This window comes from Helianthus annuus, chromosome 17, assembly GCF_002127325.2.
Source record: "Helianthus annuus cultivar XRQ/B chromosome 17, HanXRQr2.0-SUNRISE, whole genome shotgun sequence".
NCBI classification, from domain to species: Eukaryota; Viridiplantae; Streptophyta; class Magnoliopsida; order Asterales; family Asteraceae; genus Helianthus; species Helianthus annuus.
The window spans coordinates 160,840,758-160,857,257 of NC_035449.2; positions in this window are offsets into that span (position 1 = coordinate 160,840,758).

The window sequence follows — 16,500 nt, forward strand, 5'->3', positions numbered from 1 at the left end:
ATGTGCAATTGTGTCATTGAGATTAAACACATAAGGATAGTGTTTAATTCACTCAACGTTGGCTCTGATACCAACCTGTCACACCCCGATTTCCACGTGTTTCACCGGTGGGCCCGGTGGGGGATTACCATGACGTAGTTGGCAACAATATAGTCAAACCACAATATTTAAATGCACAGCGGAAGCATAAAGATAGATTATATTTCAACCATTGATTGTAATATCCAAGTATCACGAATAGTCGAAACAAATCCACAGTGGATCAAAATAAAAATATAAATATTGTTCAACAGATATGGCATCCCAAGCTTGCGAGACTCTAACGATGCTTAAGGAGTGGCCAGCCTATTTCGTACAAAACCTGCATTTAATCTTTTGGGGAAAATACGTCAGTTTACACTGGTAAATACATTCAACCGACACTTTTGTAAAATGTTTAATAAAATTGATTTGAATGCACGAGGCACAAACTCCTTTATAACTTGGGATAATTTATCAATTAAATCTTGTAAAAGAATTACATGTTCACTATGCGTTCGGTCGCCCGGGTCGTGCCGGGTTTAAGGTTAATAGACACGCCACAAAGCATGAAGCCGTGGCAGGAAAACCAACGGTTATACCTTTATAATTATAGACACCTTGTCGGGTGTACGCCTACACCCGCGTGTCGAGGTCGTGGCCATTTCGTAAAATGATGCCAATGATATCCGAGACATGGTCATTAAGCTCCCAAAGGCGTAAAGCCAACAAAACCAATTTTTAAACGGGTCACATTGATAATACCCAACTACTATTGAGTTGGGGTCAATTGCCCGACCAAGCGGTATTTTAAATACCGTAACCCAAGCCCGTATAACGGAAAATAAGTTAAAAGTATTTACCTGAGCAAGTAATAACCTCAATCAAATAAATGCAAGTTTATTTTACTGGTATCCTACTCTGGAACGAAGGTTTAAACAACCTATTAGAATCCTAACGGGTCTTTAATCTAGCCTTAGCTTAGACCGGTTAGTTTCAAAGGATAAGTTCGGTTTAATCGCGTGAAAGGCGAAAACCGGGAATGGAATGTGGTTTGGACCCAACAAGTTTGAAGACTTGTTTTATATGGGTATAATAACCACACTCTGGATTGTGAGGTATAAACGAAAAGGTTTGACCCGTTTCGGCTAGTTTATGTAAACTAGTTACATAAACCGAACCGTGCGCGCAAAAGGCGTAACGGGTAACCGTAAGAGTCCTACACGGGTTTCCTAAGTTAATATGCTCTAAAGAGGTTGTGGTATCAGTAGGATACCTTCCATAATGCCCGTAATGAGTTTAAATCCAATAAATGCCCCGTAGGGGTATTCCGGTCAATTTAAAGATTATAAAAGAGGTTTCTGAGTTCTACAGGAAATCTGAGTTTTCCGAACAGTTTTTAAAGTCCAAAATACTCTATTTATTATTTAAAATCAATAGCAACTGGAATCGGGTCAAAATACCTTGTAGAACTCAAGTTATGTCCAAAACGGGTATATTCGGTATTTACCGAACCGATGCCATAACCGCAGGTTATGAGCAGGTTAAAAATGATTAAAAATCTTTAAAAATCTCAAAATATTATTTTACATCAGTGTGTAGAAGGTTTGGTGTCGAAATTTGGGTTTAGATAGGCTTTATGCTAAATGCGCCGTTTAATTACTAAAGTTTCCGTAATTGCGCTATTTAGCGTAACTCCTATTCTAGACCTCGGATTGACGTGAAATTTTAGGGACATGCTTAGAAATCAGTAACTAAGGTTATTGTCCCTTCACATGTCCAAAATTCTCGTTTTAAAGTTAAGAGGGCGTTATGGTCAACTTTTAGGCGTTTAACGGAAATGTGCTAAAGACTCGGACAAACAATGAACCAGTCACAGAGGGTTATACCATCATGTAACCTGGTCCTAAGAGAGTCCTAAGGCATATCTAAATCATACCATAACGGGTCAGAACTGAAGTCAAGGCAAAAGTCAAAGTTTTGCGACTTTCGGTTCCGAACCGGGTCAAAACAATAAATGGTCGGATCAAACAAGCTTAGACTAGTTAATATACTTATTATCATGTTATATGAGTGTTAAAACAGGTTACACGCCATCTACATTACTGATTATGCATAAAATCGCAAAATAGCATTCTGTTGACTTTTTCTAAGCAAGTTTGACTCGACATTCGGACTAGTTAGAGTGGGAATCAGAGGGTGCCATTTTAGGGGTTTAATGCCCACATGATTACCAACATGTAACTACCTTTGATTCGGCAAATCACTGGACCATTTGTGATTTATCGTAAAGTCAATCGTTAATTACGACGGATTGACTTTTGGGCTAAAACTAAGCAAAACTTAACCAAGAAAGGGTGGAGCATACTTACAAGAGTCCTCACGACCAGGGATGAGCAAAGAAGGAACTTGAGCTCCAGAAATGATCAGAAGAGTTGATTGAAGGTGTGAAGAACTTGTGGTTACAAGGTGGCCTTTTATAGTGTTTATTAGCCTTTAGATCCTTGACAACAAGTGCTATTAGTGCTCTTGGATCATCAACATGTGTCCCTGAGTGCTAGGGGACGTTTAGGGGGCGCCCATGCTCTCATAATGGCATTCTAAGTCGGTTAAAACAACAAACAGTGATCCTGTCCGCATTATTTGCAACTAGGGGGCTGACGCGGCCCGCGTAAGAGGTCAGCCTATCCTTACGCGGGTCGCCTGAATCCTATTGTCAGAGCCCGGATCTATACATGGATCGCGGCCCGCGTAAGATCCCTTAATACCTTAACGCGGCCCGCCCGAAGCCTTATATTCAAGATTTTCAAATCTTTTGTAATTATTGCCCTGGCCTTTCGGTTTCGAAGAGGTAACTTTGCGTTTTGGGCCTCGTTTATTTACGAATAAGGGCCTCGGAACTTTTACCCAACTTATTAACCCTTGGTTAATTTATTATTACCCGAAAAGTCTTAACTTTCAAAGTTTGACGCTTTTAACCCTTTTTAACGAATTCGATTATAACTTTCTCGTTTTAAAACGGAACTTCGCGAAATTTATATCGCTCATTCTACTGAGTGTAATTTACTGTTACAAAGTCTCGGGTTTGTCAAAGGGTCACTCAGAGGTATAAATTAAACATGTTGACACATTTAACCCCTGTAGTTTGTAATCTCTCACTTTCTTCCACAATTCGTTCCGTACGATTGATGATTTATTCGTTTGAAGGTACGAGCATCATTTGGGGTTACTATACAGTATATTTATCTCTTGTTGACATTTTTAACCCTTTTGAAGAAATTAATCTCTTGTCACCTTCTTTTGAAAATCGTTGTTTAGTAACCACTCATGCTAAGTTTTTAAAAGAGTTAAACACTAATACTAAAATCGAAGAAATGATAAGTGTTAAGTTAACTAATGATCAAACTTCACTAATAAAAGAAGATCCTTTTGAAATTAACATTACACCGGTTCCATGTTTCTTTCAAAATTCCTTTATTAGTAATATCACCATTGATAAAGATCTTTGTGTTAACATAATGCCTAACTACATTTTCAAAAAATTAAGTATTAGTGATTTTTCTCCACTTCAAATACCCATTTTTCTATCCGATCGGAAAGTAATAAAATCAATCGGTGTAGTGGAGGATGTCTTGGTTTAAACAAATCAAATGGTAATCCCAACCGACTTTGTCATCCTCGATGACACTCCTCTAGTGTTGGGACGACCTTTTGTAAAAACTCATGAAGCTTTGAAAAACCGGAAGTTCAACAATCTACCTCTTCAATTAGGGGCATTCAAAAGGAGCATAGATCTTGAGCGCTCAATGAAATATCCTTTTGGCAATAATGACCCCCTAATTGAAGATGAGCCAGAACCACCCGATAAGGAGGGTCTAGCCAAGGACCCTTATAAACGTGGCGCACCACGGAGGCATTCCACGGAACTATCCTTAGTTTTAGATTAGTTTAACTTTTATGCTTTCTAGTTTAGTTTTAATTTGCAGGAATAAAACACACTCAGGATGGTGAAGGATACTAAGGGAAGCTTGAACCAACACCCCATGCACAAAAACAGAGCCTCTCGACAATTTTTCTTCATTACAGCAAGTTCAGCACGGGGTCGTGCCCAACCCAACACGCCCCCGTGCCCAAAAATCTGCATAAATGCCCAGTTCAGGTACCTGGACACGGGGTCGTGCTCATTGAACACGCCCCCGTGCCCAGCCTTCTGTTTACTTTTGGTACTGGCAGTCTGGACACAGGGCCGTGCTCAGCCAACACCACCCCGTGTTCAGCTACCCAGTAACATAAAATCTTGTTTTTAACCCACTTTTACACATTTTAATCAACCAAAAAACTTATTTTTGAAACACATTGAGGACAATGTGTAATTTAAGTGTGGGGGGATGCTAAAACCTTGAATTTTGCAAGTCCTAATAACAAGCCTTACACAAAACTCTATTGGAACCGCTAATCACCCCAATTTTTTTTCAAAAACTTTTCATTTTTTTACTTGTCTTGGTTTAATTTGGGAATAAAAAGTTCTAAAAAGGTTATATTTTTATAAATTTACAACCGATAGCGTCGTGATAAAAAAAGAACCAACATAAGAAAATTATGAAACGGCATGACAAACCTAGTTAAAATTTGATTATATATACTTGATCACATAAAAACCCATTCCCACAAAAGTGAGTTTTGAGCCTTTATTGAGCATATAAATACATATCTTTAAACTAAATGCTCAGTTTTCGTTTCTTGTGTGAATAGCCGCTTGGTTTCTTACGACTCTAGAACTTGCCATGACAATACATTCCCGGTCCTTACCAACTTAAACCCGAGTAAGTAAATGATGGAGGTATTAGGACTAACCCCTTTTATTTCTACACCATTATTTTTCTTTTTTTTACCACCTACCCAAAATCCCCCTAGTTAACCCCTTTGAGCCTAAACCTTTTCATTTCTTAACCGAAAACTAGGGATGTGCAAAAAACCGAATTAACCGAACCATAACCGAATTAACCGACAAAACCGAACCGAAAAAACCGAACCAAATAAAAAACCGGTGGGCCGGTTAATGGTTTTTTTGAAAACCGAATGTAGCGGGTCGGTTATGGTTATCATTTTTTCCATACTCACCATAACCGAACCGAACCGACATGTAATAAATCTTTGTAGGATTTAGGACTTTTCACCATATTTTTAATATTTATGTTTCTTACTGAAGATTTTTAGTACTTATTGGTTTTTCATATCATTTTGTAGTTTTGGTTGAACGTTTATTTGAATTTATGGAATGTATCATGTCACTTTATTTGAATATTCAATAATAATTGGTACTAATATTATAGATTATATCTATTTTTAATACTATGGAATATAATAATATATATACAAATATGCAATAACAATTTATTCCATTTTAAAATAATTAAGCTAATTTTAGCTAAGCTAAATACACGGTTAACCACCCATAACCGACCGGCTATAACCATCAAAACCGAATAACCATAACCACCATAACCGATCGGTTATGGTTATGGTTACCCAATAACCGACATCGCGGTTATGGTTATGGTTTTTGGTCAAAACCGACCCAAACCGACCCATGCACACCCCTACCGAAAACAAACACCTTTTTTCCCACCAAAACCCCTTTTTCATTTTAAACCCTTTATTTTAGTAACAAAGCGCGGTTTTTCTTATGACTTCCTTATTAAAAAAAAGAGAGAGAGAAAAATGATGATAATAATGAAGCCAAAATAAATAAACAAACAAGGTTATCAGAAAGAACTTTGTTTGAAAAAAATTGCTTCATTAAAATAAAAAGTCAAAAAAAAGTCTTACGAAAACCGACGCTTTTTACGCTTTTCGCCCTTTTACTAACCACTAACCTAACCACCCACCTTTAGCCCAAGCCTAACCCTTCACCCAAAAAGTCCTCTTGATATTTACAAAGGTATATAGTTAAAAAGAAGGAGGATTGATTGCTTGGCAAGCCTATGGTAGGAGTAAGTTCCATGCTGCTCTCGAGTGATTCACTAAAAATACACCTTCGGCCGAGTGTTGAGTGATCCCCCGTGAGGTATGTGAACTTGTATATAAATGAAATTTTAAAAAGGCATGTTATGCCCTAATAAGTAATTTATCCTATGAAACGTTCTAAATAAATCATAACGAATAAGATTGTAAATAGTATAAAATAAAACCCAATAAAGATCTTGGATTCCCGACACTCAAGACAAGCCCAAAACCTTCTCTTCTACCCATTCCATTTCGGAGTGTAAGCCACATATTAAAGAGTTTTGCTTGAGGACAAGCAAAGATTCAAGTGTGGGGGTATTTGATATGTGTAAAATGCAACATATAAATTACATCAAATGAGACATAAAACTAACCCTTTTTAAGTACTAATGTTGGAAAAAGTGTGCTTTTGTCTTCCTTTTGTATTTTCAGGGTTAAAAGAGCTTAAACGAACAAAAGAAGCAAAAATGCAGCCAAATCCAACATAAATACAAAGAAAAGGAAGAAACGTGGCATGCCCGACTCCTCAACAACATCTCCCAAAGCAAAAACAAGAAGACATCTGAGCATGGGGCTGTGCCCAGCTGAGCATGGGGCTGTGCCCAGCTGAACACGGGGCGTGTCCAGCTCAACACGGGCCGTGCCCAGCGAACACGGGGTCATGGTCAGCCTTGGCACAAAAGACAAACCTGTAGAAGCTTCCATCGCCCACCACGGGGCCGTGCTCAGCGGACACGGGGCCGTGGTCAGACTGTTGCAGGCGCATTTATTGTAATTGTGAATTACAATTAATGAAGAGAGAGAGTGTCAGACGGACACGGGGCCGTGCCCAGGCTTTTGTCCAGCCTATAAATAGGAGTGCTTGGAGCCATTTCAACTCATCACTTGGCACACCACCTCTCTCACACCTCATCCACCACCCACCACCATCACAACACCATCATCCACCACCATCATCCATTGTCCATCGTAGAGTGTGTGAGTCGTCTTAGGATCCAAGATTGATCGTAAGAGTTCTTGACAATCAAGGCCATGTTTGCCTAAGTCTCTTACATCACTTGGTGAAGACAAGTGTTTAGTATAATACTTTTTATTTTTAATCTTTTGCACTTTTTATTTGGTTTTGTATTAATGACTTTAATAACAAGTTGCTTATGTTGAAGGTGACTTTCCTTATCGTTTGTCCGTGGTGTCTTGGCATTATTTTACTGTCTATATAAAATAAAAGATTTTCACCATTCATATCTCCACGGTCTATATGGAGGTATGTTGGCTACCTGGTCGGGGGTTAAGGGAACGGTTTGGTAAGGGTCTTGCCCTTGTTCAGCGTTTAGAGGTCCTGCAAGAGACCTGGGTCAAATTTAGTAGGACCTCCTTCAATACCCACAAGGTATTGGATGGCGGGGGTCCAAACTCTTTGATCCCCTCATAAGTTAACTACTATTAATACTATAACCCGGCTATTTAGGACTGTATCCTTGCTGACTCAGACTACTTAGTCGAGGGTAACGTCACCTCCAAAAGAGGGGCCTACCATAATTTGCATTAATAACTTAATTCATTATCTTTCAATAATTCGACCCTTTAGGATTGTATCATTGCTGACTCAAACTACTGGGTTGAGGGTAACGTCGCCTTCAAAAGAGGGCCCTACTACAATAACTAAGATAATCTCTTAAACAAGTGCGAAAGTGCGAAAATAATCAAAGGTTATACTAATACACGAGTCGGATCCAAGTGATTCATCTTGTCTATATGTTTTTATTTTTATTTTATTTTTCAGCATTTAGTTAGTTTTATTTTCTTAGTTTAAAAATCTTTTCTTTCTAACATTTTTATTTGGTTAGACGTTGAGGATAAACCGGTACTAAAAGCTCTTATGTCCTTGGACGACCTCGGTATCTTACCAACACTATACTACGTCCACGATGGGTGCACTTGCCCATATGTGTGTTTAGTGTTAGTAAATATCGTGTTTTATAAATTTTAAACTTGGCTAAAAAGTGTAAAAAGGGCTTAGAAATATATCTAAAACATATATACACTAACACGCATCACAAACATGAGTGATAGTGATATTTTTTACTTTCGGCACTCTTATGGTTCGTGGTGTCAAATATGTGGTGGCCGTCATAAAGAATTAGAATGCTATTTTCTAAATTACAAGCCCCACTATATAGACCCATCGTTTTCTTGTAGCCTTAAGAGGGGCGAAAGTAAAAATAATCCTTATATCTCCCTCGAATGCGCCCAACCAGACATTCTAGGAGAAATGCTCCTCGATGAACTATTTCAATTAGAAGATCTAGTTCTTAATTGGTTAAAAGAACTTAAGATGGATTTCCTTAATTCATCTCAAGACAATGACCAAGAAGAATTGTTGGGGTCGCATTCAAATAAAAACAACCTCGTTGTTCCCGATAATACCTTCCACTCTAGCGAGGACTTGATCGATAGTCGTCCCTGTGCCGATTGTGCCGTGAAGGACTCTCCATCGACTTCGTTCAGTGCATACATAGACCTGAGCTATTTGGCATACACCTTCTTTAACGAGAGCCCGGGAAAGGGTTGGACTTGTCAACCTACATTTAGCATAGGAATCACCCTCACCGACAACCTCTTGCGTTCTCGTCTTAATCTAGAGCAATTAAGGTATCTTAGGCACTTTGGGGTTGTTCCATCCAGTAAGGAACCACCCAATCCGGAAAGTTCCTTAAGAATAGAGAAACTTCATAATCAGCTTTTCGACACGTGGCCGTGCTTAGCCAACACGCCCCCGTGTCCACCAAAAGATTCCCTTCTGACTTTAAATCAGAATACGAACAAAATGTGTCAGCATCTTGCCTGCACACGGGGCCGTGTCCAGCATGCTGTCGTTTTCTATAAATGCAGTCAAGAATCCTGCACATTTGGACCATCCAGGGACAGAGATTTGAAAGGATCTTTTCTCCTACCATCCTAGGTATGTTCTAAAAGAAGGTTCCAACAACCATCTTGTCCTTTCCTCTTTTATCCATTTCCTTCTTCTTCGTCTTTCTCCAAAACCTCCATTAAAGCTTGAGATTTCAAGCTTTAAGTGTGGGGGGATGCTAAAACCTTGAATTTTGCAAGTCCTAATAACAAGCCTTACACAAAACTCTATTGGAACCGCTAATCACCCCAATTTTTTTTCAAAAACTTTTCATTTTTTTACTTGTCTTGGTTTAATTTGGGAATAACAAGTTCTAAAAAGGTTATATTTTTATAAATTTACAACCGATAGCGTCGTGATAAAAAAAGAACCAACATAAGAAAATTATGAAACGGTATGACAAACCTAGTTAAAATTTGATTATATATACTTGATCACATAAAAACCCATTCCCACAAAAGTGAGTTTTGAGCCTTTATTGAGCATATAAATACATATCTTTAAACTAAATGCTCATTTTTCGTTTCTTGTGTGAATAGCCGCTTGGTTTCTTACGACTCTTGAACTTTCCATGACGATACATTCCCGGTCCTTACCAACTTAAACCCGAGTAAGTAAATGATGGAGGCATTAGGACTAACCCCTTTTATTTCTACACCATTATTTTTCTTTTTTTTTACCACCTACCCAAAATCCTCCTAGTTAACCCCTTTGAGCCTAAACCTTTTCATTTCTTAACCGAAAACAAACACCCTTTTTCCCACCAAAACCCCTTTTTCATTTTAAACCCTTTATTTTAGTAACAAAGCGCGATTTTTCTTATGACTTCCTTATTAAAAAAAAGAGAGAAAAATGATGATAATAATGAAGCCAAAATAAATAAACAAACAAGGTTATCAGAAAGAACTTTGTTTGAAAAAAATTGCTTCATTAAAATAAAAAGTCAAAAAAAAAAAGTCTTACGAAAACCGACGCTTTTTACGCTTTTCGCCCTTTTACTAACCACTAACCCAACCACCCACCTTTAACCCAAGCCTAACCCTTCACCCAAAAAGTCCTCTTGATATTTACAAAGGTATATAGTTAAAAAGAAGGAGGATTGATTGCTTGGCAAGCCTATGGTAGGAGTAAGTTCCATGCTGCTCTCGAATGATTCACTAAAAATACACCTTCGGCCGAGTGTTGAGTGACCCCCGTGAGGTATGTGAACTTGTATATAAATGAAATTTTAAAAAGGCATGTTATGCCCTAATAAGTAATTTATCCTATGAAACGTTCTAAATAAATCATAACGAATAAGATTGTAAATAGTATAAAATAAAACCCAATAAAGATCTTGGATTCCCGACACTCAAGACAAGCCAAAAACCTTCTCTTCTACCCATTCCATTTCGGAGTGTAAGCCACATATTAAAGAGTTTTGCTTGAGGACAAGCAAAGATTCAAGTGTGGGGGTATTTGATATGTGTAAAATGCAACATATAAATTACATCAAATGAGGCATAAAACTAACCCTTTTTAAGTAGTAATGTTGGAAAAAGTGTGCTTTTGTCTTCCTTTTGTATTTTCAGGGTTAAAAGAGCTTAAACGAACAAAAGAAGCAAAAATACAGCCAAATCCAACATAAATACAAAGAAAAGGAAGAAACGTGGCATGCCCGACTCCTCAACAACATCTCCCAAAGCAAAAACAAGAAGACAGCTGAGCATGGGGCTATGCCCAGCTGAGCATGGGGCTGTGCCCAGCTGAACACGGGGCGTGTCCAGCTCAACACGGGGCGTGCCCAGCGAACACGGGGTCATGTTCAGGCTTGGCACAAAAGACAAACCTGTAGAAGCTTCCATCGCCCACCACGGGGCCGTGCTCAGCGGACACGGGGCCGTGGTCAGACTGTTGCAGGCGCATTTATTGTAATTGTGAATTACAATTAATGAAGAGAGAGAGTGTCAGATGGACACGGGGCCGGGCCCAGCGGGCACGGGGCCGGGCCCAGGCTTCTGTTCAGCCTATACATAGGAGTGCTTGGAGCCATTTCAACTCATCACTTGGCACACCACCTCTCTCACACCTCATCCACCACCCACCACCATCACAACACCATCATCCACCACCATCATCCATTGTCCATCGTAGAGTGTGGGAGTCGTCTCGGGATCCAAGATTGATCGTAAGAGTTCTTGACAATCAAGGCCATGTTTGCCTAAGTGTCACACCCCGATTTCCACGTGTCTCACCGGTGGGCCCGGTGGGGGATTACCGTGACGTAGTTGGCAACAATATAGTCAAACCACACAATTATATGAATGCACAGCGGAAGCATAAAGATAAATATAATTCAACCATTGATTGTAATATCGAATGTATCACAAATAGTCAAATGGTATCCACAGGGGGATCAAAATAATAAAAAGTATTGTTCAACAGACAAGGCATCAAAGCTTGCGAGACTCTTTAAGATGCTAAGGAGCTATTGCCAGCCGATTACGTTTAGTACCTGCAGTTAATCTTTTTGGGAAAATACGTCAGTTTACACTGGTAAATACATTCAACCGACACTTTTGTAAAATGTTTATTAAAATTGATTTGAATGCACAAGGCACAAACTCTTTTATAACTTGGGATAATTTATAATTAAATCTTGTAAAGAATTACATGCTTGCTAGGCTTTCGGTCGCCCGGGTCGTGCCGGGTTAAAGTTTAATAGACACACCACATAGCGTAAAACCGAGGTGGGTAAACCAACGGTTACACCTTTAATTAATATAGACACAATGCCGGGTATACGCCTACACCCGGATGTCGAGGTCGTGGCCATTTCGTAAAATGATGCCAAGGATATCCGGGACATGGTCATTAAGCCCCCAAAGGCGTTAAGCCAACAAAACAAGTTTTTAAACGGGTCACATTGATAATACCCAACTACAAATGAGTTGGGGTCAATTGCCCGACCAAGCGGTATTTTAGATACCGTACCCCAAGCCCGTAATATGGAAAATAAGTTAAAAGTATTTACCTTTGCAAGTATAGTCCTTAATTGATTAAATCACAGATATCTTTCACTGGGCTCCTATTCTGGAACGAAGGTTTTAAAATAACCTATTAGAATCCTAACGGGTCTTTATATTTGCTGTAGCTTAGACCGGTCAGTTTCAAAGGATAGATACGGTTTAATCGCGTGAAAGGCGGAAACCGGGAATGGAATGTGATTCTGACCCAACAAGTTTGAAGGCTTGTTTTATATGGGTTTAATATTCACACTCTGGATTTTGGGGTCAAAACAATATGGGTTGGCTCGTATCGGCTAATTTATGTAAACTAGTTACATATGCCGAACCGTGCGCGCAAAAGGCGCAACGGGTAACCGTAAGAGTCCTACACTTGTTTCCTAAGTCAAAATACTTTAAAGAGGTTGTGGTATCAGTAGGATACCTTCCATAATGCCCGTAACGAGTTTAAGTTGATATTATGCCTCGTAGGGGTATTTCGGTCTTTTTAAAGATTAAAAAGAGGTTTTTAGAGTTCTACAGGAAATCTGAGTTTCCCGAACAGTTCATAAAGTCTAAAATCCTTTATTTATTATTTAAAATCAGCAGCAACTGGAATCGGGTCAAAAGTCTTTATAGAACTCAAGTTATGGCCGAAAAGGGCATATTCGGTATTTACCGAACCGTAGCCATAACCGCAGGTTATGAGCAGGTTAAAAATAATTAAAAATCTTTAAAAATCCCAAAATATTATTTTACAACAGTGGGTAAAAGGTTTTGTGTCGAAATCCGGGTTTAGATAGGCGTTATGCTAATTGCGCTATTAAATTACTAAAGTTCCGTAATTTGCGCTATTTAGCATAACTCTTATTCTGGACCTCGGATTGACATGAAATTTTAGGGACATGTTTAGAAATCAGTAACTAAGGTTATGATTCCTTCACATGTCCGAAATTCCCGTTTTAATTTAAAAAGGGCGTTACGGTCAACTTTTAAGCAATTAACGGAAACGCGTAAAAGACTCGGACAAACAACGAACCGGTCACAGAGGGTTATACCATCATCTAACCTGGTCCTAAGAGAGTCCTAAGGTATATCTAAATCGAACTTTAACGGGTCAGAACTGAAGTCAAAGCAAAAGTCAAACTTTTGCGACATTCGGCTCCGAACCGGGTCAATATAGCAAATGGCCGGATCAAACAAGCTTAGACGTGTTGATACACTTATTATCATGTTTTATGAGTGTTCAAACAGGTTGCATACCATCTACATTACAGATTATATGTAAAATCGCAAAATAGCTTTCTGTTGACTTTTTCTAAGCATGTTTGACTCGTTATTTGAACTAGTTAGAGTGGTGATCAGAGGGAACCCTTTTTGGGGTTTATTACCCACATAAATACCAACACATAACTATCTTTGATTCGACAAATCACTGGACCATTCGTGATTTATCGCAAAGTCAATCGTTAGTTACAACGGATTGACTTTTAAGCTAAACTAAGCAAGAACTCAACTAAGAATGGTTAAGGAAGCTTACCAAGGTCCTATGCACGACTAGGAATGGATTGGTTCTGCTTTGGAGTTCCAGAGATGATCAGAAGAGGAAGTGAATGTGTGAGGAACATTGTTGTGCAATGAGGCCTTTATATAGTGCTCCTAAGGCCTTAGATTATTGACAAACAAGTCTACCCATGCTCCTTGATCATTACATATGTCCTATAGTGCTAGGGAGTGATTAGGGGTCGCCCATACCTCTGGGAAACCCATACATTAATGTTCTATCGCTTTAAACAGCCAACAGCCAACTTTCTGTCGTTGGGCATCGCTTACGGACCGTATGGCTTGGGCCTTGCGGTCCGTAAGCCTATGGCAGAACAACTTTTACCCTTTCACCCCCTTACGGTCCGTAAGGCAGGACCTTTGCGGTCCGTAAGGGCTATTTTCAAAGATTTTAAAAATCTTTTGTAATGATTAACTGAATCTTTGTAATTAATAACCTGACCTTTCGGGTTTGAAGGCGTAACTTTACGATTTGACCCTCGGTTAATTACAATTAAGGGCCTCGTGCCTTTTACCCGTACTGTTAAGTCCCTGGTTAGTTTAATTACCATTCGGAAATCCTTAACTTTCATTGTTGACGCTTTTAATCCCTCTCGTACGAATTTGATCATAACTTTCTCGTTTTAAAACGGAACTTTGCGGAATTTATGTAGTACATTATAGTGAGCGTATTTTACTGTTACAAAGCCTCAGGTTCGTCAAAGGGTCACTCAGAGGTATAATTAAACATGTTGACACAGTTAACCCCTGCAGCTTGTAATCTCTCACTTTCTTCCGCGTTTCGCTTCCGTACGATCCATGATTTATTCGTGTGAAGGTACGATCATCGTTTTAGGTTTACTATACAATATATTTACCCTTTGTTGGCATTTATAACCCTCGAATTTACATACTTTCAAGGTTTGTCAACTTTAGTCCTTTATTTTATATCTAATGCCACGTGTAAACTAATGACACGTGTTAACACATTATTGGACACAAAATTTCGAGGTGTTACATCCTCACCCCCTTAAAATAAATCTCGACCCGAGATTTACTCAAACAAATAAGGGTATTTCTCTTTCATCGTGGATTCAACTTCCCACGTGAATTCAGGACCTCTCCGGGCATCCCATTTAACCTTAACTATAGGTACGTGCTTTCTTCAAAGCTTTTTCACCTGCCGGTCTTCAATCGACAAAGGCTTCTCAACAAACTTCAAGCTCTCATCTATATGCACATCTGTGTGTGGGATCACCAATGATTCATCAGTGAAGCACTTCTTTAGATTGAAGATGTGGAACACATTGTGAATTCTATTGAGCTCTTCTGGTAAGTTCAACTTATAGGCAACTGACCCGACACGTTCGATAACCTCGAAAGGTCCTATGTATCTCGGGCTCAGCTTGCCCTTCTTATCGAAACGCATCACCCCCTTCCAGGGCGATACTTTAAGTAATACCTTTTCACCTACTTCGAAGTGAAAATCCTTACGCTTTGGATCGGCGTAACTTTTCTACCTATGACGGGCAGCTTTGAGACGCTCTCGAATCTGGACAATCTTGTCCGTTGTTTCGAAGACTATCTCTGGTCCTGATAATTGGACCTCTCCAACTTCCGCCCAACAAACAGGCGATCTATACTTTCTACCGTATAATGCCTCGAAAGGCGCAGCCTTTATGCTGGTATGGTAGCTATTGTTGTAGGAGAATTCGATTAGTGGTAGGTTCTTATCCCAACTACCACCCAAATCGATAGCACATGCCCGCAACATGTCTTCCAACGTTTGAATAGTACGCTCACTCTGACCGTCTGTCTGAGGATGGTAAGCCGTACTAAAATTCAAACGTGTGCCTAAAGATTGCTAGAAGCTTTTCCAGAAATGAGACGTGTATCTAGTATCTCGATCAGAGATAATAGACACAGGTATGCCATGCAGGGCTACAATCTTATCAACGTATAACTGGGCTAATGTGTCGGAGCTATAAGTCTCCTTGATAGGTAAGAAATGAGCTGACTTAGTCAGTCTATCGACTATAACCCATATTGTGTCGTTTCCTTTCTTTGTCTTGGGTAACTTGGTGATAAAATCCATAGTTACGCATTCCCACTTCCATTCAGGAAGTTCAGGCTGTTGTAGCAAGCCAGACGGCTTTTGATGCTCAGCCTTGACTTGCGCACAAGTTAAGCATTTGGCTACATAAGCGGCTACAGACTTTTTCAAGCCTATCCACCAATAATTTGCCTTTAGATCCTGATACATTTTATCTGCTCCAGGATGGACAGAATATTTGGAACTATGGGCTTCCTGGAGGATAACATCCCGTAGTCCTCCATAAATAGGAACCCATATTCGCCTATTCAACCGTAAAATTCCATCCTTGCTAAGAGTTAACTGCTCCTCAGTCACTCCCAGCTTCTCCTTAGAATAGTTAGCTTCCAACACAGCTTCTCTCTGTGCAGCTAACACCCTTTCAATCAGATTATTCTTTACTTCAATGCTCTTAGCATTGATTCGGATGGGTTTCACCCTTTCTTTTCTACTCAAGGCATCAGCGACAACATTCGCCTTGCCGGGATGATATCTGATTTCACAATCATAATCATTTAAGGTTTCCATCCAACGGCGTTGCCTCATGTTTAATTCCTTCTGGTTAAACAGATGTTGAAGGCTCTTGTGATCTGAATAGATCACAAACTTGATTCCGTACAGATAATGCCTCCACAGTTTTAGTGCGAACACAACGGCACCCAACTCCAAGTCATGGGTGTGTAATTCTTTTCGTGCACCTTTAACTGTCTCGACGCATAGGCAATAACCTTGCCTTTTTGCATGAGCACACACCCCATGCCAGTGTGTGACGCGTCGCAGTAAACTACGAACTCTTCGGTACCTTCCGGTAGTGTCAACACAGGGGCGTTGCTTAGCCTTTGCTTTAAAATATCAAAGGACTCTTGCTGATTAGGGCCCCAAATAAACTTTTCCTTCTTCTTAGTCAAAGAGGTTAAGGGCGCAGCAATCCTTGAAAAATTTTCAAT